Source organism: Mesoplodon densirostris, chromosome 1 (assembly GCF_025265405.1).
Source record: "Mesoplodon densirostris isolate mMesDen1 chromosome 1, mMesDen1 primary haplotype, whole genome shotgun sequence".
Classification (NCBI taxonomy): Eukaryota; Metazoa; Chordata; class Mammalia; order Artiodactyla; family Ziphiidae; genus Mesoplodon; species Mesoplodon densirostris.
Genome location: NC_082661.1, coordinates 40,349,710 through 40,376,125, shown reverse-complemented (window position 1 = coordinate 40,376,125; position 26,416 = coordinate 40,349,710). Strand labels below are relative to the sequence as shown.

Here is a 26,416-nt window from a genome sequence, read left to right as displayed (position 1 = left end):
GTAAACATCACAAAAAGCACTCTGCTGCTTGTTGGCTGTTCTTCATCCCCCAACCAAACGCCTAGGGGACAGACAGAACCTGCTCACGTCGATAAATATCCACGTACAGCTCACTCAGAATCAGAACCACACTGTACACTCCGCCATCACCCCACCACTGCCACATCCAGAAAAGCAACCGGGCGTCTGGGAGCGCACAGCTCCAGCAAATGCCCCCAACCGGCCCATTCCTCCACAAAGCTCAGGCCAGCCCTGAGCTGATACTGGACAACAGTGATCATGTATCCCGAGAAGAAACAGATGTGGCCAGGGATGCCCCATGGCTCCTGAACCCCAGTTTAAAGGCAATCCACCACCTCTGCGCCTTCCTACACTACAGTCCTGATGATCACATGGCTTTCAAAGAATGCAAACAGATCCTCCCTACCAGCTCCCAGGCCTGCCCACCATCCTAGGTCCATTCAATACAAGCTGTGTGATCTTAAAAAAAACTGATCAGCCTCTTTGTTCCTGGATTTCCTCATCTGTGAAATGGTACCGGTGATGTCACCGACCTATAGCTCATAGAGTGAGGATAAGACAAGTAGAGCTTTCGGCACACAGGTAGCCCTCCATGTGGCTACCATCATTACCATCATTATCATCATCTTGGGGTACAATCCTGCAGAAGCCTCCTTTTTGGTCTCCCTAATTCCACTCTAGCTTCTATCCAGTAGTAAAAGAGGCCTTAAAATCAGGGAGGGGTCTAATAATCCTGGTTACCTCCACACTCTTCTCCCCACTGAAAAGTGAGAACAGCCCCCCAGTGTTGCTGGAATGAAGCCCAGTGCAAAACTCTCGAGGTAGCCCTTTAACTAGGGGCACTCTGGCTCTACCACACTTCTCTCCCCACAAACAGCGTAAAGGCCTCTGTCAGATGCTCCCAATACTTGGTTGAACTTTTCCTACTTTTTTTTTTTTTTTTTTTTTTTTTGCGGTACGCGGGCCTCTCACTGCTGTGGCCTCTCCCATTGCAGAGCACAGGCTCCGGACGCACAGGCTCAGCGGCCATGGCTCACGGGCCTAGCCGCTCCACAGCATGTGGGATCTTCCCGGACCGGGGCACGAACCCGTGTCCCCTGCATCGGCAGGCGTACTCTCAACCACTGTGCCACCAGGGAAGCCTTTGTGTGTGTGTGTGTGTGTGTGTGTGTGTGTGTGTGTGTGTGCTGTGCGCGGGCCTCTCACTGTTGTGGCCTCTCCCGTTGCGGAGCACAGGCTCCAGACGCGCAAGCTCAGCGGCCATGGCTCACGGGCCCAGCCGCCCCACGGCATGTGGGATTTTCCCGAACCGGGGCACGAACCCGTGTCCCCTGCATCAGCAAGCAGACTCTCAACCACTGTGTCACCAGGGAAGCCCTTTTCCCACTTATAAATAGGAAGATGCCAAATAAGGACCATTCGGCACTAGAGGGTGAGCTCCATTCACCACTACACTACTTGCACGGTGACAACTCAAATAGCTGTCAACCAACAAGAAACGTCAGAACCCCTCTTTTCAAGTATTACAATCCATACAACCATAATAGTGTTAAAGCTGGAAGACAGGACAACCCAGCTGCATTGTTATATCACGTTAAACTTTTCCATATGGAGCTGAATGGAACCAGTGAGATTCTGTAAGATAAACCCAAAGGTAACTAGATATTAGTCAAATTCCACTTCCTTCAGTTGATGCGTTCAGACCAGATGATTCATCCATCTACCATCTAACACTAAGCTTAACTGAAAAGCGTGACTCTCGGTTACGGTTACAGGTTTCAATTTCGGAAGCATCTCACTTACCTATTTGAATGCGAGCCCTTGGCTTTTCCTCTCAGGCTGAGAAAGCTGTTGCTAAAGCACTCAGAGTGAAAGTCTGCTGATATCAGCCTCCAAGGAATTCAATTTCTAAGAAAAGTCCACTCATTTTGCATTGGACAAGATGAAGAGAATGAAGACTCCAAGCAAGTTGGGGGTTAGGGAAATAAAACTCGAGGTCTCCATGCCTTTCCACCACCCTCGCTTTCCCAGTGAATGCTGTTTGAGTGGGCTGGAATAACTTAACCTGAGAAATATGTGACTGAGACAAAATCCCTTTCATCCTTCACAGGGAAGAGTTCACAGGCAGTCACTTCAATCCTTCCGCCACCCTGTTTTTTAAGCTATTATTTTAAATTGTGATATAATATGCATAAAGTTTACCATCTTAACCATGTCTAAGCATAGTTCAATGGCATTAAGAATGTCCACACTGTTGTGCAACCATCCCCACCATCCATCCCCACACTTTTTCATCAACCCAGACTGAAACTCTGTACCCATCACACAATAACTCTCCATTCCTTCCTCCCTCCAGTGCCTAGAAACCACCTTTCTAGTCTGTCTCTATAATTTTGACTACTCTAGGCATCTCATATAAATGGAATCATACAGTGTTTGTCCTCTTTCGACTAGCTTATTCCACTTAGCGTGATGTCTTCAAGTCCATTCATGTTGTTGCAAGTGTCAGAATTTCCTTCCTTTTTAAGGCTGAATAATATTCCATTGTGAGTATATCCCACATTTTGTCTATCCATTCACCCATCAATAGACATGTGGGTTGCTTCTACCTCTCAGTTATTGTGAATAATGCTACTATGAACGTGGGTGTGCAAGTATCTCTTCAAGACCCTGCTTTCAATTCTTTGGGGTATATATCCAGAGCTGAGATTTCTAGATTATATGGTAGTTCTATTTTATATTTTTTAAAGGAACTACCATACTGTTTTCCAAAGCAGCTGCACCATTTTACATTCCTAGCAATGCACAAGGGTTCCAATTTCTCCACATCCTTGTCAACACTTATTAATTTCTGCGTGGGTGTTTTGTTTTGTTTTTTTTAGTAGCCATCCTAATAGTAATCCTTTGTTTAACTTTAAAACTGGTTAACTGAATTAAATTTTTGTCCCACCTAGGCAGTTGGCTAAGAATGTTAGCAAATCTGATTCTCTTGAGTGTGTTGAATAGTCATCCTCTGAGAGGTAACTGTAAGAAAGCAGCTAAGATAAAAAGGCGTTGGACACAAAACCACCTTGTATTAAAATCTGAAATTGCCACTGCTGAGGAACAGAAAGTACCTTCTCTAAACCTCAGTTTCTTCATTTGTGAAATGAAGTTGTGAATACTGATTTCTTAAAGTTGTGGGAGAACTGAATCACAAAATTGTATAAAGTACTTAGCATGTGCCTAGCACCTAATAAACACTAAAAGAATGACAGAGGATGATAAGGAGAAGGAAAGTTTTGTTACACTAGAATACTACTAATAGTAGTAGTAATACTAATACTTAGCAATACTAAGAGGTAAGTCACAAAAAGATCTTTTATTTTGCTTTTTACATATGCAAAGCCTTTCCTCATTTATTCAGATGTTTTTCTATACAATTTATACATATACTCCTCAAATCTCAAAGGTGTCACTGTAGCCAAGATAGCATTTTCCTATACATAAATATATAAACATAAAATATTCTTCTGCAGAGTAGGCAGGGTATCAGAAACTAAGCAGTAGTAGCATTAATCAAAAATTGCACCTTTTTTCAAAATTCAAAAAGCGGTAACAATAACTTGTCACATGGGTTAAATTATACTTCATCTAGTCATAGGAAAAAAGTAGAAGTACACTGTGAGACAAGGTTGTTTTTCTCTGTTCCCTCAGTTAATTAAAGAGTTAATGCCAAATGGCTATCTTTTGAAGTACGGCTTAGACTAAATTCACATACTATATTAAAAAGAAACAAACTTTATCTGTTGAAGCCTCTCTAGGTATTTTTTACTTTACATCTTATCTGGCTTCTTGTTTAAATTCACATAAACTGAGAGACAGACTTAGAAATCATACAACCCAAATTCCCACCAAATAACCACCATTAGTTAGTTATGTTTCTACCGACTTACCAATAAATTAAATTAAAATACAAAACCCTTGGGAACCTGAAGCAGTTGGAAAAGATGTATGCATACTTCAAACTTAAGCAAACTAAATAAATGGAAATGGATTTTAAAATAACAGTTAAAAGTGTACAAATTGGTCATCAAAACACTTGAAGACCACTCAGGGCACGTAAGCACTTTACATTTATTAACACTTTTAATATCTATAAAGGATTCTGATTTGGGTTCCATTAATATTATAATGCATTTTAAATTACTCCTTAAAATTTGAACACATTATTTATATACTCCATTGAGAAATATACAGGCAAAATAACACTCCAAAACCTTAATTGCATTACTGGCTTCAGGTTTCTAGATGGTCTTCATCTCTCCATCTTGGCTAATATAAGCTCATACTAACATCTTTGTGCCACCCACCCAAAGCAGTGGTTAAAAACATTGGGATGCCCTGATAATAGCATTTATTTCAGCTTGTTCAGATTTAACCAGCAAATTCTGTTTCAACCATTGTTACTTTACACCGCTTTAAAATTACTTTCTAATTTCAGTAATTAAGGCAAATGGGTATGTAATTTTTAACCCTTACTTTGGTGGTTTAATGAGGCAGCAAGGAGACTGCACGATGCCCTAGGAGGGGAAGAGTGCCGCTAGAAGCAGGGAGTGGTCAACTGTGGTGGATGCTGTTGAAAGTCAGGCTCTTGGCGCTCCAGCCAGGCATCAGGGCTGTGCCACTGAGGTGGGAGAACCAAGTTCAGGACACTGGTCCACAAGAGACCTCCCAGCTCCACATAATATCAAATGGCGAAAATTTCCCAGAAATCTCCAACTCAACGCCACGACCCAGCTCCACTCAACGACCAGCAGGCTACAGTGCTAGACACCCCATGCCAAACAACTGGCAAGACAGGAACACAACCCCATCCATTAGCACAGAGCCTGCCTAAAATCATAATAAGGCCACAGACACCCCAAAACACACCACCAAACGTGGACCTGCCCACCAGAAAGACAAGATCCAGCCTCATTCACCAGAACGCAGGCACTAGTCCCCTCCACCAGGAAGCCTACACAACCTACTGAACCAACCTTAGCCACTGGGGACAGACACCAAAAACAACGGGAACTATGAACCTGCAGCCTACAAAAAGGAGACCCCAAACACAGTAAGTTAAGCAAAATGAGAAGACAGAGAAACACACAGCAGATGAAGGAGCAAGGCAAAACCCACCAGACCTAACAAATGAAGAGGAAATAGGCAGTACACCTGAAAAAGAATTCTGAATAATGATAGTAAAGATGATCAAAAATCTTGGAAATAGAATGGAGAAGATACAAGAAACGTTTAACAAGGACCTAGAAAAACTAAAGAGCAAACAAACAGTGATGAACAACACAATAAATGAAATTAAAAATTCTCTAGAAGGGATCAATAGCAGAATAACTGAGGCAGAAGAACAGATAAGTGACCTGGAAGGTAAAATAGTGGAAATAATTACTGCAGAGCAGAATAAAGAAAAAAGAATAAAAAGAATTGAGGACAGTCTCAGAGACCTCTGGGTAAACATTAAACACACCAACATTCGAATTATAGGGGTCCCAGAAGAAGAAGAGAAAAAGAAAGGGACTGAGAAAATATTAGAAGAGATTATAGTTGAAAACTTCCCTAATATGGGAAAGGAAATAGTTAATCAAGTCTAGGAAGCACAGAGAGTCCCATACAGGATAAATCCAAGGAGAAACACGCCAAGACACATATTAATCAAACTATCAAAAATTAAATACAAAGAACAAATATTAAAAGCAGCAAGGGAAAAACAACAAATAACACATAAGGGAATCCCCATAACATTAACAGCTGATCTTTCAGCAGAAACTCTGCAAGCCAGAAGGGAGTGGCAGGACATATTTAAAGTGATGAAGGAGAAAAACCTACAACCAAGATTACTCTACCCAGCAAGGATCTCATTCAGATTTGATGGAGTAATTAAAACCTTTACAGACAAGCAAAAGCTAACAGAATTCAGCACCAGCAAACCAGCTTTACAACAAGTGCTAAAGGAACTTCTCTAGGCAGGAAACACAAGAAAAGGAAAAGACCTACAATAATAAACCCAAACAATTAAGAAAATGGTAATAGGAACATACAAATCAATAATTACCTTAAATGTAAATGGAGTAAATGCTCCAACCAAAAGACAGAGACTGGCTGAATGGATACAAAAACAAGTTCCATATATATGCTGTCTACAAGAGACCTACTTCAGACCTAGGGACATATACAGACTGAAAGTGAGGGGATGGAAAAAGATATTCTATGCAAATGGAAATCAAAAGAAAGCTGGAGTAGCAATTTTCATATCAGACAAAATAGACTTTAAAACAAAAATTATTACAAGACACAAAGAAGAACACTACATAGTGATCAAGGGATCAATCCAAAAAGAAGATATAACAATAACAATTGTAACTATTTATGCACCCAACATAGGAGCACCTCAATACATAAGGAAAATACTAACAGCCATAAAAGTGGAAATCGACAGTAACACAATCATAGTACGGGACTTTAACACCCCACTTTCACCAATGGACAGATCGCCAAAAATGAAAATAAAAAAGGAAACACAAGCTTTAAATGATACATTAAACAAGATGGACTTAATTGATATTTACAGGACATTCCATCCAAAAACAACAGAATACACATTCTTCTCAAGTGCTCATGGAACATTCTCCAGGACAGATCATATCTTGGGTCACAAATCAAGCCTTGGTAAATTTAAGAAAATTGAAATTGTATCAAGTATCTTTTCCGACCACAACGCTATGAGACTAGATATCAATTACAGGAAAAAATCTGTAAGAAATACAAACACATGGAGGCTATACAACACACTACTTAATAACCAAGAGATCACTGAAGAAATCAAAGAGGAAATCAAAAAATACCTAGAAACAAATGACAATGAAAACAAAACGACCCAAAACCTATGGGATGCAGCAAAAGCAGTTCTAAGAGGGAAGTTTATAGCAATACAATCCTACCTCAAGAAACAAGAAACATCTCAAGTAAACAACCTAACCTTACACCTAAAGCAATTAGAGAAAGGAGAACAAAAAAAAACCCAAAATTAGCAGAAGGAAAGAAATCATAAAGATCAGATCAGAAATAAATGAAAAACAAATGAAGGAAATGATAGCAAAGATCAATAAAACTAAAAGCTGGTTCTTTGAGAAGATAAACAAAATTTATAAACCATTAGCCAGACTCGTCAAGAAAAAAAGGGAGAAGACTCAAATCAATAGAATTAGAAATGAAAAAGGAGAAGTAACAACTGACACTGCAGAAATACAAAGGATCATGAGAGATAACTATAAGCAACTATATGCCAATAAAACGGACAACCTGGATGAAATGGACAAATTCTTAGAAGAGCACAACCTTCCCAGACTGAACCAGGAAGAAATAGAAAATATGAACAGACCAATCACAAGCACTGAAATTGAAACTGTGATTAAAAATCTTCCAACAAACAAAAGCCCAGGACCAGATGGCTTCACAGGTGAATTCTATCAAACATTTAGAGAAGAGCTAACACCTATCCTTCTCAAACTCTTCCAAAATATGGCAGAGGGAAGAACACTCCCAAACTCGTTCTACAAGGCCACCATCACCCTTATACCAAAACCAGACAAAGATGTCATAACGAAAGAAAACTACAGGCCAATATCACTGATGAACATAGATGCAAAAATCCTCAACAAAATACTAGCAAACAGAACCCAACAGCACATTAAAAGGATCATACATTATGATCAAGTGGGGTTTATCCCAGGAATGCAAGGATTCTTCAGTATATGCAAATCAATCAACATGATACACCATATTAACAAACTGAAGGAGAAAAATCATATGATCATCTCAATAGATGCAGAGAAAGTTTTGACAAAATTCAACACCTATTTATGATAAAAACCCTCCAGAAAGTAGGCATAGAGGGAACTTTCCTCAACATAATAAAGGCCGTATATGACAAACCCACAGCCAACATCGTCCTCAATGGTGAAAAACTGAAAGCATTTCCACTAAGATCAGGAACAAGACAATGTTGCCCACTCTCACCACTATTATTCAACATAGGTTTGGAAGTTTTAGCCCCAGCAATAAGAGAAGAAAAAGAAATAAAAGGAATCCAAATTGGAAAAGAAGAAGTATAGCTGTCACTGTTTGCAGATGACATGATACTATACATAGACAATTCTAAAGGTGCTACCAGAAAACCACTAGACCTAATCAATGAATTTGGTAAAGTAGCAGGATACAAAATTAATGCACAGAAATCTCTGGCATTCCTATACACTAATGATGAAAAATATGAAAGTGAAATTAAGAAAACACTCCCATTTACCAATGTAACAAAAAGAATAAAATATCTAGTAATAAACCTACCTAAGGAGACAAAAGACCTGTATGCAGAAAACTATAAGACACTGATGAAAGAAATTAAAGATGATACCAACAGATGGAGAGATATACCATGCTCTTGGATTGGAAAAATCAACATTGTGAAAATGACTCTACTACCCAAAGCAATCTACAGATTCAATGCTTCCCTGGTGGCGCAGTGGTTGAGAGTCCGCCTGCCGATGCAGGGGACACGGGTTCATGCCCCGGTCCGGGAAGATCCCACATGCCGCGGAGCAGCTGGGCCCGTGAGCCATGGCCGCTGAGCCTGCGCATCCAGAGCCTGTGCTCCGCAACGGGAGAGGCCACAACAGTGAGAGGCCTGCATACCGCAAAATAAATAAATAAATACATACATACATACATACATACATACATACATACATAAATAAAATAAAATAAAAGATGCAGACCTACTAGAGAGAGGGAAGGGTAAGGTGAGAGAGTGAGAGAGTGGCATGGACATATATACACTACCAAACGTAAAATAGATAGCTAGTGGGAAGCAGCCGCATAGCACAGGGAGATCAGCTCGGTGCTTTGTGACCACCTAGAGGGGTGGGATAGGGAGGGTAGGAGGGAGGGAGATGCAAGAGGGAAGAGATATGGGGACATATGTATATGTATAACTGATTCATTTTGTCATAAAGCAGAAAGTAATACAGCATTGTAAAGCAATTATACTCCAATAAAGATGTTAGAAAAAATAAAAAGATTTAATGAGGTATCTCAGCTGATTTTTCAAAGAACTCTTTAATCCTAGAAAGGTTCAGGGTCAACGAGTATCTATCATCACTGGGTCTCAGTGATCACTGGAACCAGGCAGAAGGAATTGGGCTTAAAAGCTACTGCCCTATAAAATAAATCCCTGCAGTTAGCTTCACCACTCTAAATGACAGAAAGATCATACGTTCTCCCCAAACTGTATGTTTTGAATACTTAGCTCTTCTCTCTATCTCCACCTCCCTCTGAGTATTCACTGTGATTTGACCACCAAGAAGAAACTGACAAGTAAGAATAAGAATGTCAGTGCGAATAAATAGGTTACCCTGTCAGTTACTGTCTTATTTTTTCCTCTTTCATTGGTTTTTGAATCCTAGCCCAAAAGGCAGCCACAGTTGACCGGTAGGTGTTCCTATCACCTCTGCCTAAAATTCACAGCACTGGGACTAAGTCTGCTGCTCAGATTCAAAGTTATGTAACAGCCAGAGAGTCTCTGAGCCTCAGAACTCCAACCTCTGAGAAGAAACATGGCCCCTCGGCTTCAGTAGCAGAGCCAGGTCTCCGGAATCCCACTCTAGGGTTCTTGCGCCTACAGGTCTTTCTTCTGCTTCCCTGGGTCCTGAGGCATGGCTCAAGCCACCCAGAGATATAGCTTCTGAATCATGACAATTTATCCAGAGTTCAATTACACTGAAGCACTCTAGCTCACAATCTGTTTCCCCCACCCCCTTTGCATATTTCACTTTCATCAAGTATCCTAATGTCCTTCATGGAAGTTTTCTTTTGCCTAGGACCCAGCATAGGATCACAAATTGCATTTAACTTGGGTCTCCTTTAAACTGAAACAGTTCTTCAGCTTCTTTGTCTTTCATGACATTGATATTTTCGAGGAATACATGCCAACTATTTTAGAGAATATCCTTCAAGTTAGGTTTCTCTGGTGTTTATTCACAATTAGATTCGGATTCGGCCTTCTTGGCTGGGATATGACATCCAGAGGCATGTGACACTCAGCAGCCCTCATTGGTGATGTTAATTTTGACCCCTTGTTTACGGTGTTGTCCAGTTTCCCCACTGATTTGTTACTATTTTTTCCTTTTGTAATCAGTTATAAAATCTGTGAGGAGAATAATGACACACTTTGATTTCAGAAACTGACTCATGCATTTGATTGGTTAATAAATTATTTGCTGAGCACCTGTTACTTGCCGGGCGTGGTGGAAGCACTGGAGATACTGCAGTGGGAAAAGTTATATCCGTGCCCTCGGGAAGTTTACATTGTAGTTAGGAAAGGCAGACAGAGGGCAAGCAAATAAAGCATACACTGTGTACTCTGGTGACAAGGGCTTCCAAGGAAATAAACCAGAGACAGGGAGGGAGGGCTGGGGGAGCAGCAATTGGAGCTGCTACTGCAGTCGTAGCCTTCAGCCCACAATCCAAAAGGGTATAGAGACCTTCTGAAGCAGAAATTGTATCTTGTCCCTTCCTGCTTAAAATCCAAAGAGTAACATGCTCTCTGGACATCCAGGATCCTCATGGAGTACCCCAGCCTTGCCACATTCATCTCTTGTCATCCTCTCGTGATTTATGTGCTGACGATAACACCTGTGCTTCCTCAAATGTGCCCTGACGTGCCTCCCATTTCCGTGCCTCTCACCTCACGTGGAGGAACTCCTCTCCCTGTCCATTCACAGCACATCCCTGGGACCTTCCCTTCAATACTGAGGACTAGAGACCAGGAGGGAAACCTGTCAACAAACTACCATTCTGACCAAAATGAAATGATCTGAGAATTCAACTCTTTACAATTATCTGTTTTAGACATCATTTTATACACAATTTTGTATTATACACAAAGGTACTTTGTTACATTTTTAATTTACTCTAGGCAGAGTACTTAATGAAACATGCTTGATTTTTCCCTCTTCTCTGGGTTAATTAAAGAAATTAATTTGCAGAGGTAACTCCATATGATTCACACACAGACTAAGAAAAAGTAGCAGGCATTTCTTTAGCTAAGACAGCTTGTAAATAAACATCATGAATATGTGCACACCCACAAGCAAGTAAGGCAGAGTTCCACCTACGTAAAGGGACTGAGTCATGCTTCAATCCAATTCAACAGGTCGTCTCTAAGTCCTTATAAGGTGCTCTGTCATCTATTCTGTGCTGCAGGAGCTTAAAAAAAAAGGGGGTGGAATAGGAACCTCGGGTTCCTATGTTCCTAGGTTAGACAATGTGGAAAGACGTTAAAATACGTGGTATCATTAAAACCCTAGCAAAAAAACCTTGGGACTATTTTTTATTTTTTATTTTTATTTTTTTTGCGATACACGGGCCTCTCGTTGTTGTGGCCTCTCCCGCTGCGGAGCACAGGCTCCGGACACACAGGCTCAGCGGCCATGGCTCACAGGCCCAGCCGCTCCGCGGCACGTGGGATCTTCCTGGACCGGGGCACGAACCCGTGTCCCCTGCATCGGCAGGCGGACTCTCAACCACTGTGCCACCAGGGAAGCCCGGGACTATTTTTTAGATAATTAGACATAGTTACATAAACAATTGCAATTTTAAGTATGGGTATTTAACAAAGTTAAAATTGCACTTCTTGCATCATTGTCCATTTTTGTTGTATGTATGTATACGTATATTTGCTGGAGGAAAGGAGGAATTGGTTGGTTGGATGGCTTTTAGTTTGTTTAACCAGAGGTCTTGCTTTGTGGACCAAGATGGTGTCTTTACTACGTGCTGTATTTGCACTTTAGAAATGCCTGGTGTGGGCCTTGCCTCTTCCCTGTCAACAGGACCGGAGTGCCCAGCTGCCTGGCTGTTCTTCCACAAACTCCCTCCTCCCCGAGAGGCAGCTCACCTGACAAGGTATCAATCTGTGGCTATGACTGATCAGAACACCACTTACCTGGGTAATCATCTCTACTCCTTGTAAAATGAAGACTCTTAAATTTCCACCTCCAGCCTCTCCCCACACAAAGATGATTTTCAGATGACAAAAGAAAAAAAAAGCCAGAACAGCAAGAGAAGTTGGGAAAGAAAGATGCAGGCCCAGACTCATCCCATAGCTGAGCTCCTGAGGGAGTCAAGGGGAGTCCCCACTGAGGGCCTGCTTCCTTCTGCTTCCTGCTATCTGCCCACATGACAGAAGAAGGTGACAAATTCACCTGCACACAGACCCGCCTCCTGCCTTTAATACCGGGAAGGTTCAGTCCTTTAGGTCCGCCCACAGAATGACAAATATCTGCCCACATTTCACAACAGTTTCCAAATGAGTTGTTCTTAAATTCACTAAAATTTCAGGATTCTGTTACTTAATATTGCGCAGATACAAAGTTTTGTCATGTGAGACTACTAGGCAGAAAAGAAAGGAAGAAATGCCTTCCATTTCAATATCCAGATCCTCAACTTTAAATGTATTTAGGTAGATGCCCTCAAGACCTCACAGGCTTTTTCTAAGAAAGTAAAAATATGCAAATTTACAAACGTACATCAACTTTTCCACTTTAACAAGAGCTCCAAAAAGTAGATTGATTTGTCACAGGTCAGAAAATGAACTTATCACCCAAGTAAGATTCGTACCATAAATCAATTTCTCCCATGATAATATAAAGAGAAAGATACCATTAAGCCCAACCTGAAATAAATTATCAGTATGAAACCATATGAAAAATGGCTGTTGGAGAAAATTCTTTAAATCTTCATAGACTTATATGAAAAAACAGCTACCCCTAGCCCTACCTGGCATGGAGAGGTACCGCCTTAGAGACAATGAGAATCCTGTATTCCTCAAAGAGGTGTGAACTCCACTTGTGATGTCTGCAGAAAGTTCAGCTTTCAGGATCAAAAGTTTTAGATGTTCATCTTCCTTTGTCACTGATAGGGAAATGATTAGTTACTGCCTGGGCCAGAGAAGGGAAATGAACTCGCAGGCTTGTGTGAAAACAACAAAATGCTGTTTTTCCATAACAGTTGATTAAGAACACGCTGTCCTAAGTGCAGTGGAGTGAAACGTTCCTTCCTGGTTCCCAGCTCTCAGAGGAGGAAAGAGCAGCTCTGCAGGCTTGGCCTTCAGTGAACAAAGCTTGGGGTTCACCTCCCTGCAGAGACAGTGCGTCCACGGTCACTGCCACTCTGACAGCCTGGAGTAACTGACGCCTTAGAGACTCAGGAGGACAGAAGGCCATCAAGATACTTGATGTGTCCCTGAGTATATTTCACAGAGCAGATTACTAAAATCAGATAGGTTTTGTAAAGAGAAAGAAAGCCAAGAAAGCTGAGTAACTTACACCAACACTGTTGTACTGGAGCTATAAATCCTCTCATGTTCCTGGGAACCCAGAAGCATGTTATGTCTGCTTTGATTAGAGAGAAGATTCTGAATAAGGTGGCCTATATAAACGGTGACCTATTACCTGTCTAAAAACTGGGATATAATCTGACAAGTATAAACACACGTCTAGAATCTACGAAGCAGAATATTTGGAAGCAAGGACAGTCTCACAAAATCCAGGATGTGTCATCACCCCACCTACTTAGCAAGATGCCCAGGCCCCTCCTCTGGAGACTTAAGTCAGTAAATCTGGGTGCTGCCTGAGAATCTATATTTTTAACAAGCACTTCGAGGCGATTCTTATGTTCAGACAAGTTTGGGGAACACCGGAGTGAGCCAGTTATACCCTATAACACAGTTCTCTTTAAGATACTTCTACATTTAAATCCCATTTAGTAATACCATCAATTATGTTAAGCTTATAAATGGTAACAATAATGAATATCTGTCTTCCCCTAACCCCTCAAATAATAAAACAATTTTGGTAATACCCATTTTAAAGGAAGAGGTTAAGTAACTTATATAAAGTCACAAGCTAGTAAGTGATTGGGGGGGGGGGGGGGATTCAAACAGAGGTGTGACTTCAACAGCTGTACCCGTAACCATTTATTTACAAATACAGCCTTCTCTTTCACAAGTATAGATCCTGTTTACAAGTGATAGCAATTGATTTAGAACCCAAAGTAAAAAAGATTTTAGGAAACCATTTATGAACTACTAGTACTTTCAAATTACTGGCTGTGTAGAGACCCAGGGATCCAGCAATATCTCTAACAAAATGTTTTTATCCTGTGCTGCCCTCAGATTTCTACTTTAAGGAAGCTTGGATCCTAACCTCCATACCTTTCCCTAGCAAGTAAAAAAGATGCAATCAAAAAGTCAATGACCGCTCCCAGAAAAATAATTAGCTCAAAGGAATTACAATGTGCTATAATTTAGCCCCAAGTCTGAACAATATATCAGATGGAGGGCTACATGTTTATACTGATCTGTAAAGAATTTTAAAAGATGTGATATTCAAATATTTTCATAACTGCCCTCTTCTACCATTTCTAACACTGAAATTAAAAAGCAAAAACAAAAAGAAGAAAATCAAACTTTTCTACTCATGCTGCCTAAACAAACAAAAAAAAAGACTTGATATGTCAAATGAAGTGTCACTGCGCCTCTTTCTAGCCTCAGGTTAATTAAAAGTCACTCAAGTTTGAAAAGGATATTAAAACCAGAATGAAAATGAAACTCATGATTCATTCAATGAGTATTTATTGAGGGCTTTCTATATGCCAGGCACTGTTCTAGGTGCTATAGACACACAGCAGAGAATAAAACAAACAAAAACTCCTGCCTTTAAGGAGCGCACATCCTCCTAAGAGGATATACACTCTAAATAAATAAGGAAATAAACAATTTGTCAGATGGTGAAAGGTGCAGCGGGGAGGACCACTGCGTGGTCCCCAAAGGTTTCCCTAACAAGGGGCCATCTGAGCAGAGGCCTGAGGGAGATGGGGGGCAAGCAACACAACATCTAGGGGGGAGTGCATCCCCAAAGAAGAAAGAGTGTGTCCAGCAGATCTCCATCCCCGCCCAAACCACAATCCCCCCAAATTTTCTATCTGCTCAGATGGTACCACACTCCTCCCAGTTCCTCAGGACTGGAACTGAGCTGGGCTCCTTCCCCTCCCTCACATCTCCCATCCTGTCAATCTGGTGGTCCTGTGCACTGTGCCTCCTAAATATTAATCTCCATTCCACACTTGAGAAACAGGTCATCATAATAAACCTGGATGGCTGCAGAAGCCTCCAAACTGGTCTTCCCGTATTTTTTTATGCTCCTAGCCCCCAAATCTAAGCTCCACTAAGAAACCAGAGTGATCTCTTAAAAACACATATGAAATTGCATCAAGGCCCTTTTCTGGCTCAATCCTTCCCACTGCTCTTTGGAATAAAATCTGGATCCTGTTAACATATACACACTACTATATATATAAAAAATAGATAATCAACGGGGACCTACTATATAGCACAAGCAACTCTACTTAATATTCTGTAACGACCTATATGGAAAGGGAATCTGAGGGAGAATGGATATGTATATATGTATAACAGAATCACTTTGCTGTGCACCTGAAACTAACACAACATTGTAAATCAACTATATTCCAATATAAAATAAATAGTAAATTAAAAAAAAAATCTGGATCCTGGATGTCCAGGCCCTGCCAGCACAGTCCAGCCCCTGCCAACCTCTCTGAATGATCCATATCCCTCTGTCCCCAGAGCTTGCTGGCCTCTGAGCTACCTTGGCCTTCCTGCAGTCGCTCTAAGGAGCCTAGCTCCTTTCTGCCTTTGTCCATGTGTTCCTGCTGTCTGGAGAGACGCACTCCTCATCTCCCCTGGCACACTCCCCTCTCATCCTTCAGATCTCAAGCTAGAAGCCACTGCCCCAGGGTGATGTTCTGATCTCCCTATCCCATGCGATCCTACACTGCACACATATTATACACTGTATTTCTCCTAGCACCATCACAACTATAATTAAATCATTATTTCTATAATTTAATGGCTGCCCTGCTCCAATAAACCAATCTCTATGGCGACAAGGACTACATCAGTTGAATTCATTTTTGCATCTCCAAATGTCTTAAAAATAGCAGAGTTCAATACATATTTGGGAAGAGGTTAAGCCTTCCTCCTTACACATCCCTGTATTCTCTCTCAAGGAAAACAAAGAGTTGCATTTTTCCTCTGCATCGTCTATGCCTCACAAATTTGTCTTCTAATAACAAAAGTTAGGAACCATGAAAAAGCCATGTTGAAATAACTAAGTTCCAAACTGAGAAGGCCCAAGTTGAGCCATTTGGACCACTTTTATTTTTTTGGCATCGCCACTCGGCGTGCGGGATCTTAGGTCCCCAACCAGGGATCGAACCCTCACCCGCCGCAGCGGAAGCACAGAGTCTTAACCACTGGACCACCAGGGAAGTCCCTTGGACCATGTTTTTTTTTTTTTTTTTTTTTTTTTTGCGGTATGCGGGCCTCTCACTGTTGTGGCCTCCCCCGTTGCGGAGCACAGGCTCCGGACGCGCAGGCTCCGGACGCGCAGGCTCAGCGGCCATGGCTCACGGGCCCAGCCGCTCCGCAGCATATGGGATCCTCCCAGACCGGGGCACGAACCCGTATCCCCTGCATCGGCAGGCGGACTCTCAACCACTTGCGCCACCAGGGAGGCCCCATGTTTGTTTTTAGCTTTGTTTCATGTTATAGAATCATCTTCCTAAAGGGAAGCCCAGTAAGCAGAGCCCACAAGTCGGTCACTAACTCCTCAAGGAGCAAATTAAAGTAACGGGAAAGAACAGAGAACCCTGGGAGAAAGGACTTCCCACTGGTCCACAGTTATCAGAATCTTTTTCACTGTAATTAAGGCTAACGGGAGGCACTCGCTCTATGACAAGAAGTAAAGGGGCACTGCAAGGCCCTCATACCACGCAGCTCACAGGTAACGGCGGCCACACTTAGCTGCACCCTAACCAGGAGCCAGCCACGTGGCAAAGTGCTCTCCTCATGCAGCACCTCACTTAACTGAACTGAATCTTGGCGACCACCCCGTGATCCAAGTGACTTTATCCCCATCTGATCACGGAGGCCGAGGAGGTAAAGTCACTTGCTTGGACTCACAGAGCTCATAAGTGCTGCGACCCAGCAATCAGAAGCAGCTCTGTTGGGCTCCAAATCCTCAGCAAAGTATGTCATTTGGGACCCAGGGTCCTAGTACCAGTGTACCAGTACCCAAAGTGCTGGTACTGAGTGCGAATCACTTGGCTGCTCTAGTCCCAGCTCCCTGGCTCACAGGACCAGAGAAGGGGAGTGGCTGGCACAAGGTCACACAGCCCGATGGTAGCTAGGTCCAGCCAAGAGCTCCATCCCTGTCAGATGGTCCTTCTCATAGGCAGCACCTCCCCTCACAAAAAATCCCTAAAATCCTTAGAATAAATGCTCCAGGTCAAGCTTTCCTAAGGGATGCTGTAATGTTATAAAAATCCTAAAGTAGCCCTCAGAGTTGAGTGAAAGGAAAACAGAAGGACTTTATCACTCTCCTTTCTTGCAGCTGCCACTGGTCTGAATTCACACAAACAGCCCCTTGTCTCTGTGCTGCCATGCAGCTCTTCTAAGTGACAGAAGCCCAGGAACACAGAGGCCCTGGGCCCAGGCCAGCTAGAGCCGAGCTAAACAGGCTAAAAAGCAGGCGGTTCTGACACCCTTTAATCAACCACCACTCGCTCTGGAGAAGCAATAAACACAATTTTGCACACACGATCATGCTTCTTTCTGTATGAGAGCAAGTGGAATAAGGCCTGAGCCATCAAAGTCACCCGTGCACCCTGAACAGCACACAGCACCCTGATTTTTATGATCCCGGTGGCAAAACCATCACTGCATCCAGGTCAGTTTACCGTGGACTCCAACCCCCTTGCCCTCTTCCAGAATGAGGTGGCTAACAGCCAGCAGCCTGGTATACACCACCTACCAGCCACCGCTGGGCCTGCCAGGCCAGACCAAGGCAGCAACTATATGCACCTGGTGTGTGGAAGCTCTTCTGAAGAAGCACCCCTAAATGTCCTTATCTAGGGGCTTCAGGAGCTTCAAACGCCAACACGCGAACATCCCAGAGCGACCAGTGCCAGGAGAACTCCTGTTGTCACAAGGTCTCCAGACCAGCAGCTGCCCTGGTTACCGTGAGCCCCAGCTCAGTCTGGGATGGACAAGGCCCACGTCATCCCCTAAGACAGAGCCCGTCAGGGACGACTCGTGGAGGGCTGGCTGAAGGTGGACTCACCCACTCACTGCAGACCCAGCCGCCCAGCCAGAGCCAGCGACCACAATGCGTGAGTCCCCCAAGGGTGCTGTGCGCCAGCAGTGCTCCATTTAAAACTAGTTAAAAGCCACTTGTTCTGGGCTTCCCCGGTGGCACAGTGGTTGAGAGTCCGCCTGCCGATGCGGGGGTCGCGGGTTCGTGCCCCGGTCCGGGAAGATCCCACATGCTGCAGAGCAGCTGGGCCCGTGAGCCATGGCCGCTGAGCCTGAGCGTCCGGAGCCTGTGCTCCGCAACGGGAGAGGCCACAACAGTGAGAGGCCCACGTACCGCGAAAAAAAAAAAAAAAGCCACTCGTTCTGTGAGACCTTATGTTAAGTGAAAATAATGCCTATGAGGGCACCTCAAATATTCAAAGAGCTAAACAATCTAAGGGTATCAAAAGGGTCACTATTTGGGTATGCTGCCCACACTTGAAGACTGAGATGTAGGGGTTATAACTTTAAGAGGTCCCCACTGTCCCTGAGGGACGAGGGGTGATGTGAACCCTAGAGTTGCAACGTGGGGCGAGTCACACGAGCTACTACCGCTCACTTCCCTCAGCGGCAGATTGGGGTTAAGAACCGCTCTCTCGGTACCACAGTGGAATATCAGGTGAGAAAAAGGAAGTCACTCTGTGGCACTGTGACTGGCACATAACAAACCATAAACTAATGCTCGCTTCCTTCTTTAAGGCTTTTAAAGAGCTTACTTTCTTCAGTATTATGCATTCCTTTTCTTTTCCCTTTTATTAATTTCTCAAAATCTTCTTTCAAAACTAACAACCCACATCTACTCTAATTCCAGCAGTTCAGTGTATTTTCCTTAAGGACATGTGTGGAAAAGAATGTCAAGATGTATGTCCAATGATGGTCACCATCATTATTTGTGACCTTCAAAAAAAAGTAACAGCTAATAACTAGAATCCAATTACAGCACTTACAATAGAACAGGTAGTTCAGTGAATGCTAATAAAAGGAAAGTGCTTTAAGGTATAACTTTACATAGTATGATCAAACATGGGATTAAAAACTTAAATAAACACATATAAATAAATATATATTACATACATGCTAGCTCTGGTATCCAAATAATTTACCAGTAGGAAGGAAAAAAGGAACAAGGGTGGGAGGATGCAGTAGGCAAAATAACGGCCCCCCGTCCACATCCTAACCCCCCAGAACCTGTGACTATGTTACCTTACACAGCAAAAGGGGCTTTGCAGATGTGATAAATTAAGGATATTGACATGGGAAGAGTAGCTTGGATTATCCAGGTGGCCCCAGTCTAATCACTTGGGTCCTTAAAATCAGAGACTCTTTCCTGGATTTGACTACAAAAAATGGTCGGAGAGAAGATGGAGGAAGAGGCCATGGGCCAAAGAACACTGGCAGCCTCTTGAAGCCAGAAAAAAGGGCAAAAGCCTCAGACATGTTGATTTTAACCCAGTGAGACCCATGCTGGGCTTCTGACTTGAAGAAGCATTAAGATAATAAATTTGTGTCGTTTCATAACACTGATGTTGTAGTAATTAATTATACCAGCAATAGAAACTAATAGAGGAGGAAAAGGGGTAAATTACTTATAATTTTATATCTTTCCTGATAATCTGAATATTTACTGTATACATTATATATATATATTGCTTTTACACTAACAGTTATTTAGTTGGGGAGGAAGAGAAGAAATTCTTTGCCCCATTTCAATGTCATGATTCCCTGATCACAAAAGCTTTCATATAGCACTTGTCTCCTCCTGCCTGAAAAATTGGGCACTCTCTTTCAGGACTAAACAAAAGCCTCCTTACACACCAAGGCCCAACTCAAGTGATGCATCCCAGGTCAGGGCCTCCTCCTTAGGGGTCTCCCCTGCAGCTGACTTTAAGGAGGCTGTGCAAAGCTCTGTCAACCCTGCTGGATGGTAAACTCCTTAAAAACAGGGCTTGAGGCTTATTTGCCTGTGCAAACCCAACCCCTCATAACACACATAACATGTGGTTAATGATTAAGTGTTTGCTCAGCAGAAAAAGACTACTGGATCACATTAAATCCAAGCCAATCTAGTAAACCCTGGTTTTAAATTAACAAGGAGTCTTCTGCTGGGAAAAGACTGTTGTAATCTCACATGCATTATCCAGCTATCTGTTCCATAAAGGTAGAAGTTATATCCTTCAACCTCACAAATCACAGTTAACAGTTCATAGTTAAATCCTCCTTCAAAATCAAATTTTGAGGAGACTTCCCTGGTGGCGCAGTGGTTAAGAATCCGCCTGCCAATGCAGGGGACACAGGCTCGAGCCCTGGCCTGGGAAGATCCCACATGCCGCGGAGCAACTAAGCCCGTGCACCACAACTACTGAGCCTGCTCCCTAGAGCCCGCGAGCCACAACTACTGAAGCCCGTGCGCCTAGAGCCTGTGCTCCACAACAAGAGAAGCCACCACAGTGAGAAGCCCGCACACCCCAGCAAAGAGTAGCCCCCGCTCACCACAACTAGAGAAAGCCTACACGCAGCAACAAAGACGCAATGCAGCCAAAAATAAATAAATAAAATAAATAATTTTTTTTAAAAATCAAATTTTGACTTTGATTTACAAAGGATGGTGGTTATCAAGAGACACTGCTTCAGAGCTCCAGGGCATTGAATTTACAGTCTGAATCTTCTAGTTCCTGCTGTAGACATTTGTGAGTTATATTTAAATTATACTGGCTGTAGTGCTGAAGTTAGCCTTCCTTCCTCCCATCAAATCAAAACGCTGGGTTTCCCCAATAAGATATTTTCTCATCCATTCTAGGAAAAAAAAAAATCACAGCACAGTTGTTATGGCTGAGATTTAAAACAATCCAAAACAGAAGTCTACTCCACTAATGACTGTTTTAATGGCAAAGAAGCTAGGAGAGGAGACAGAGTGACATCTGATTCACATACTAAAGACTGTACCCGCTAAAGCAAGAACTGGAAGATTTTGTTTTAATCTCCCAGCAGCATTCTGTTTAAAAATATTAGTGCATCCATCTCTATGGTGATAGTTATTTCCATTGCTCAATTAGAGGCCAAAGTACTGAAGAGGCTACTACACTCCTGTGTTTGAACGAGACATCTTATATAAGCAATGACTTCACAAATCCTTATCCAATCATGGACAAGTGACAGACACTGAAATTCTTCATGGGTATTTAAGCCAAAGAACATCATTAATTATTCATTTTTGTTGGTGGTTGTGTTTTCATCTTAAAGTCAGATTTACTGGGGTATAATTTATATGCAATAACTTGTCAGTTTTAGGTAACAGTTCTATGAGTTTTTATCAAAACATATAGTCATGTAATCATCACCACAATTGAGATACAGACTATTTCATACATTCCAAAAAGTTCCCTATGCCCTTTGTAAGTCAATCTTCTCCCCCATTCCCAGCCCCAGGCAACCATTGATCTGTTTTCTAAACCTATACTTTTGCCTTTTCCAGAATGTCACACGAATGGAATCATACAAAAGTACCCTTCTGAGTCATACAGAATGTACCTTTTTGAGTTTGGCTTCTTTCACATAACATAATGCATTTGAGATTCATCCAGATAGTTGTGTTTGTTCTTTGTTAGTACTGAGTAATAGTCCATTGATATCCAGTTTGTTTATCCACTCACTTGTTGAAGGACATGTGAGTTTTTTCCAGTTATGGGCAGTTAGAAATAAAGCTGTTTCTGGGTATTCCCTGGCGGTCCAGTGGTTAGGACTCTGCACTTTCACTGCGGAGGGCCCGGGTTCAATCCCTAGTAGGGGAATTAAGATCTCGCAAGCAGTGAGGCACAGCCAAAATAAATAAATAAATAAATATTTAAAAAGTAAAGCTGTTGCAAATATTAGCCTACAGGTTTCTGTGTGAACAGAGGTCATTTCTCCTGGGTAAATACCTAGGAATGAAACTGCTATTTTGTATGGTAAGTATATATTTAACTTTGTAAAAAACTACATGTTTTCCAAAGTGGCTGTACCATTTTACATTCCCACCAGCAATGCAAGAGAGTTCAAGTTGTTCTGTATCTTTGTCAGCACTTGGTAATACCTATTTTTGTCTCATTTGCCTTTTTTTTTTTTTTTTTAGCTATAGGTATGTAGTGGTATCTCACTGTATTTTTCTTTTAACCTTTGATTCTGAAAAGAAAAATTTTTTTGGCCATGCCACACATCTACGGTTAGTTCCCCAACTAGTGATTGAACCCGCGGCCTCGACAGGGAAAAGTGTGGGGTCCTAACCACTGGACCACCAGGGAATTCCTGAAATAATTTTAGACTCACAGAGAAGTTGCAAAAACAGTGGAAAGCTCCCATGTATTCCCCTCTTATCTTACATAACCACAATATAAGTATCAAAAGCAAGAACTTGACATTGGTACAATACTGTTAATTAAATTACAGACCTTGTTCAGATTTCATTAGTTTTTACATGTACAGTTCCTGTCCCTTTTTTTTGCATACAGTTCTATAAAATTTTATCACATGTATAGATTCATATAAACACTACTACAACCTGGATATAGATCTGTCCCATCAAAGCACATTCTATTTTGAAAAGACCTTTTCGGTTTTGCAAACACCATCTGCTGGAAGGGACTTTGGTAAATGATGACTTTCTTCTGCCCTTTTCCCTTGACCAAATTAAAAGTCTGTTATCCAAAATTAAAAAGAAAGAAAAAGAAAAAAGAAACAGACTCACAGATATAGAGAACATACTAGTGGTTACCAGTGGGGAGAGGGAAGGGGGCAGGGGCAAGATATGAGGTAGGGGATTAAGAGGTACAAACTCTTAGGTATAAAATAGGCTACAAGTATATTATACAACACAGGGAATATAGCCAATATTTTATAATAACTATAAATGGAGCATAATCTTTAAAATTAGTGAATCACTATGTTGTACACCTGAAACTTACATAATATTGTACATCAACCATACCTCAACTTAAAAAAATGAAAAAAAAAAGTCAGTTATCTATTCTCAGACTGTGCTGTGCAAACCACTGTTGACAGAGAAGTTCACTGCTCTGGATGGGTGTATGTCCTGTTCATTCTTTCCTTATTATAGACCAAGCCCAGTGCAGGCAGTATGGATAAAAGGTTGAAGAGAAAGCAATAGTTCTTTTCTTTAAAATAACTTAAAAGTAGAGAGGCATTTACACACACACAATTACAAACTGAGATAAGTACCATCCATGAATAAAAAGTAAAAGGTCCACTGAAACTTAAAACATGATCTGGTTTGGACTGGGAGGAACTTGTGATTTAGCCTCATCCTGAGACTTAGTATTTGAGGCCTTTCCACAGAAACAGGGCATCTAAGTATCTGAGCTGTTGAGCAGTGAGTATGTAACCAACAAATTCTTAGAGCAGAATATAAGGAAGCCCTCCAGCGCTGAGAAACCATACCAAGGACTGCTTATCTTCTTAGGTCAAAGCCTGGCCCCAAAGATATAGAGAATTGGCACCTGCCCATGTGTTACTTTAGGGATATCTACAGCCTTCAATGTTTCTTTCCAACCACGTGCCACAGTGAACCAAATCCACCATTAGAGATCTTTTAGTTATAGAGGTGTCCCTCTGTTCTACACTAGTCACAGTGAAATGCCATCAGCAACGGGGGACATAGGAAACCCCCACTGGCTTCTGGCTGATGGCTGGTATGACCCTCTCCTCCTGTCCCGGGGGCCCACTTCCACATCTTCCAGGGCACAGTTGCTCCCTCTCCCCTTGGGTCCTCACTATAGCTGGTTCATGTTTTTATTAGTAGTAATCTCTGTTTGTTCCCACATTTCTCTCCCCTTCTCTACCAATAGCACAAACAGTCCGACCCATCTCTGTATCTCCTGGCATCTGCACCCCAGCTCCCATGCACACAGTAGGTGGTCAATAAATGTTTTGTTAATATTCAAGGCACGACTATCAGATTACAATGTGTGAAGTGGGCCCTTGAGGGAATGGCTGGGTCTCAACATGAAAGACACCCATGGAGGCATGAGACAGTTGGTGTATTTCAAGAATTGTACCACAAGGTTCTAAATGTAACAGCAGGATGCTTGGGCACCAGACAGAGGGGAGGGCAGGACAAAAGGAGATGTGTGAGGGAGTAAGAGATAAGATGTGCCCACACACATGAAGCTCAGGACCAGCCCAGCATGACACTTGCCGGGAAAAGGGCAGCTAGACTGTGGTGGAGAGGAAGAAGGGAGAGGGCGGGCTCTTTCTCCGAGACTTGCTTCCGAGGGCATTTGCCATGAGCTGGGCTCGGGGGGGAGGCCAGGAATTCAAAAGGAAGTAGGCATGTGCAAAAGCTGCTGTGGGATTCAGCCAGGAAATCAGGAAGAACTGAGAGTGAGAGAGTAAAAAAATTCCCCAAAGCAGCTAGTTCGTAATACATGCTTCTGCCTCTTTCCAGAGAGACTCTAATCTTTTCCTTAAAGTCACACATGGCTTCCAAAACACCCTGGGGCCGTCTGTGCAAAAGGCAATGACCTGTGTCTGAAGGCCTGGGAGTGCTGGCTACAATCCTGAAATGCCTCCTGAGCCAGCCATGAAGCAAGGAAGTCTCAAGGCCCACTAAAGAGCTGATGAAAAAATACAACAAGGCACTGCTCTTGGCCCTGCACTAGTGGAGCCTCTTACACAGAGAAATTGTTTACATTCAGTGATTAGTAAATGCAGGAACTGACAAATCAAAACACTCACTGTTTTGCAATCTTAAAACAGTTGTTTTGGGCTTATTTTAAAGTATCAGAAAACTATTCTAGCCCATGTTTGCCAGATCACTAGCTGCTGCAATAAATGACCACGTGGCTTTTAACCAAGACTTTCTCTTAACCAGCACCTTGACCTCTGCCACCCCAAGGCAGACAAGGGTGATCCGTGGACATGAGCGTAAACCCCCTAAAGAGGGGAGGGCACCACGGGCAGCCATGCTTCTCAGGGGCAGCTCAGAGAGCCACCAGGCGATGATGTGAAATATATTCAAAAACTAACAGGGAGGGCTTCCCTGGTGGCGCAGTGGTTGAGAGTCCGCCTGCCGATGCAGGCGACACGGGTTCGTGCCCCTGTCCCGGAAGATCCCACATGCCGCGGAGCGGCTGGGCCCGCGAGCCATGGCCGCGGAGCCTGTGTGTCCGGAGCCTGTGCTCCTCAACGGGAGAGGCCACAGCAGTGAGAGGCCCGCATACAGCAAAAAAAAAAAAAAAAAAAAAAAAAGAAACTAACAGGGATACCCTTCTTATCAGTTTTGCTTACAATTTTTCTATTATGCTCATATATGGGTAATAAGTGCTACCATTACGATGCTAGTTGCTAAAAACTTTGAGCTCTCCAGATGCAGGATGGTTAGTACTGGCAGGTCTCGGTCCCGCAAGTTCAGGTTACAAAAATTTGTTTTCACTCTCTGTGTTAACCAAGGTTTCAACCCAATTCCGGGTAACACTGTATACCACAAAGTACTACAGAAACTGGCAACCACTGGATGGTTTTCAAGGGCCTCTGGGGAAAAGAGCAAAGTGAGGAAAATAGCCCTTCTCAGCTCCAGTTCAGAAAGGTCACCAGACACTGCAATGACCCTCTCTGGCCCCCAGAGTACTATCAACTGAAAAAAAATGCACAGCCTAAAAGTTGAGAGGTATGTTTTATCCGGGAACCTTACTGAGGACTATAGCCCGGGATGGCAGCCTCGCAGATAGCTCTTAGGAACTCGCTCAAAGAGGTAAGGTAGGAGCCAGAAGATACAGGAATTCTTACTGAAAAAAAAAAAAAAAAAAAATTCTAGTTGAACATCAAAAGATTACACTAATCACAAAAAACAGACATCTCAGGTTAATTTACATATGGGGAAGATGCAAGAGTCTGGGCTTATTGAAATCATTCCTTTGATAGGCATCTTAACTGTCTAGGGCCAGTTCCTATTCTTCTGCATCCTGAATTCCCTTCAGGGTTCACCAGGGGGGTAACTGCACCCTGATGCCTGGTGGCTTGATGGCTGGCAGCCTGTGTTTTTCCATCCTGAGTTCCCCTCAGGGTACAAGGTCTGGGCAGCTGCAGTGGCCAATGGCT

At 42.6% G+C, this 26,416-nt stretch overlaps 1 protein-coding gene across 5 annotated transcripts in view; it reads right to left on the bottom strand.

Annotated features, from left to right (window-relative positions):
* Positions 1–26,416, bottom strand: part of SGMS1 (sphingomyelin synthase 1) — a 294,503-nt gene that overhangs the window by 170,838 nt on the left and 97,249 nt on the right. The window contains exon 1 of one of the 5 annotated variants that reach the window (XM_060102628.1): positions 26,010–26,026. The exons of the other annotated variants lie outside the window; for them this stretch is intronic. The gene's annotated coding sequence lies outside the window, so the exon portion shown is untranslated. Of the gene's footprint in view, positions 1–26,009; positions 26,027–26,416 lie in introns of those variants that run through there. 5 annotated transcript variants of the gene reach the window in all.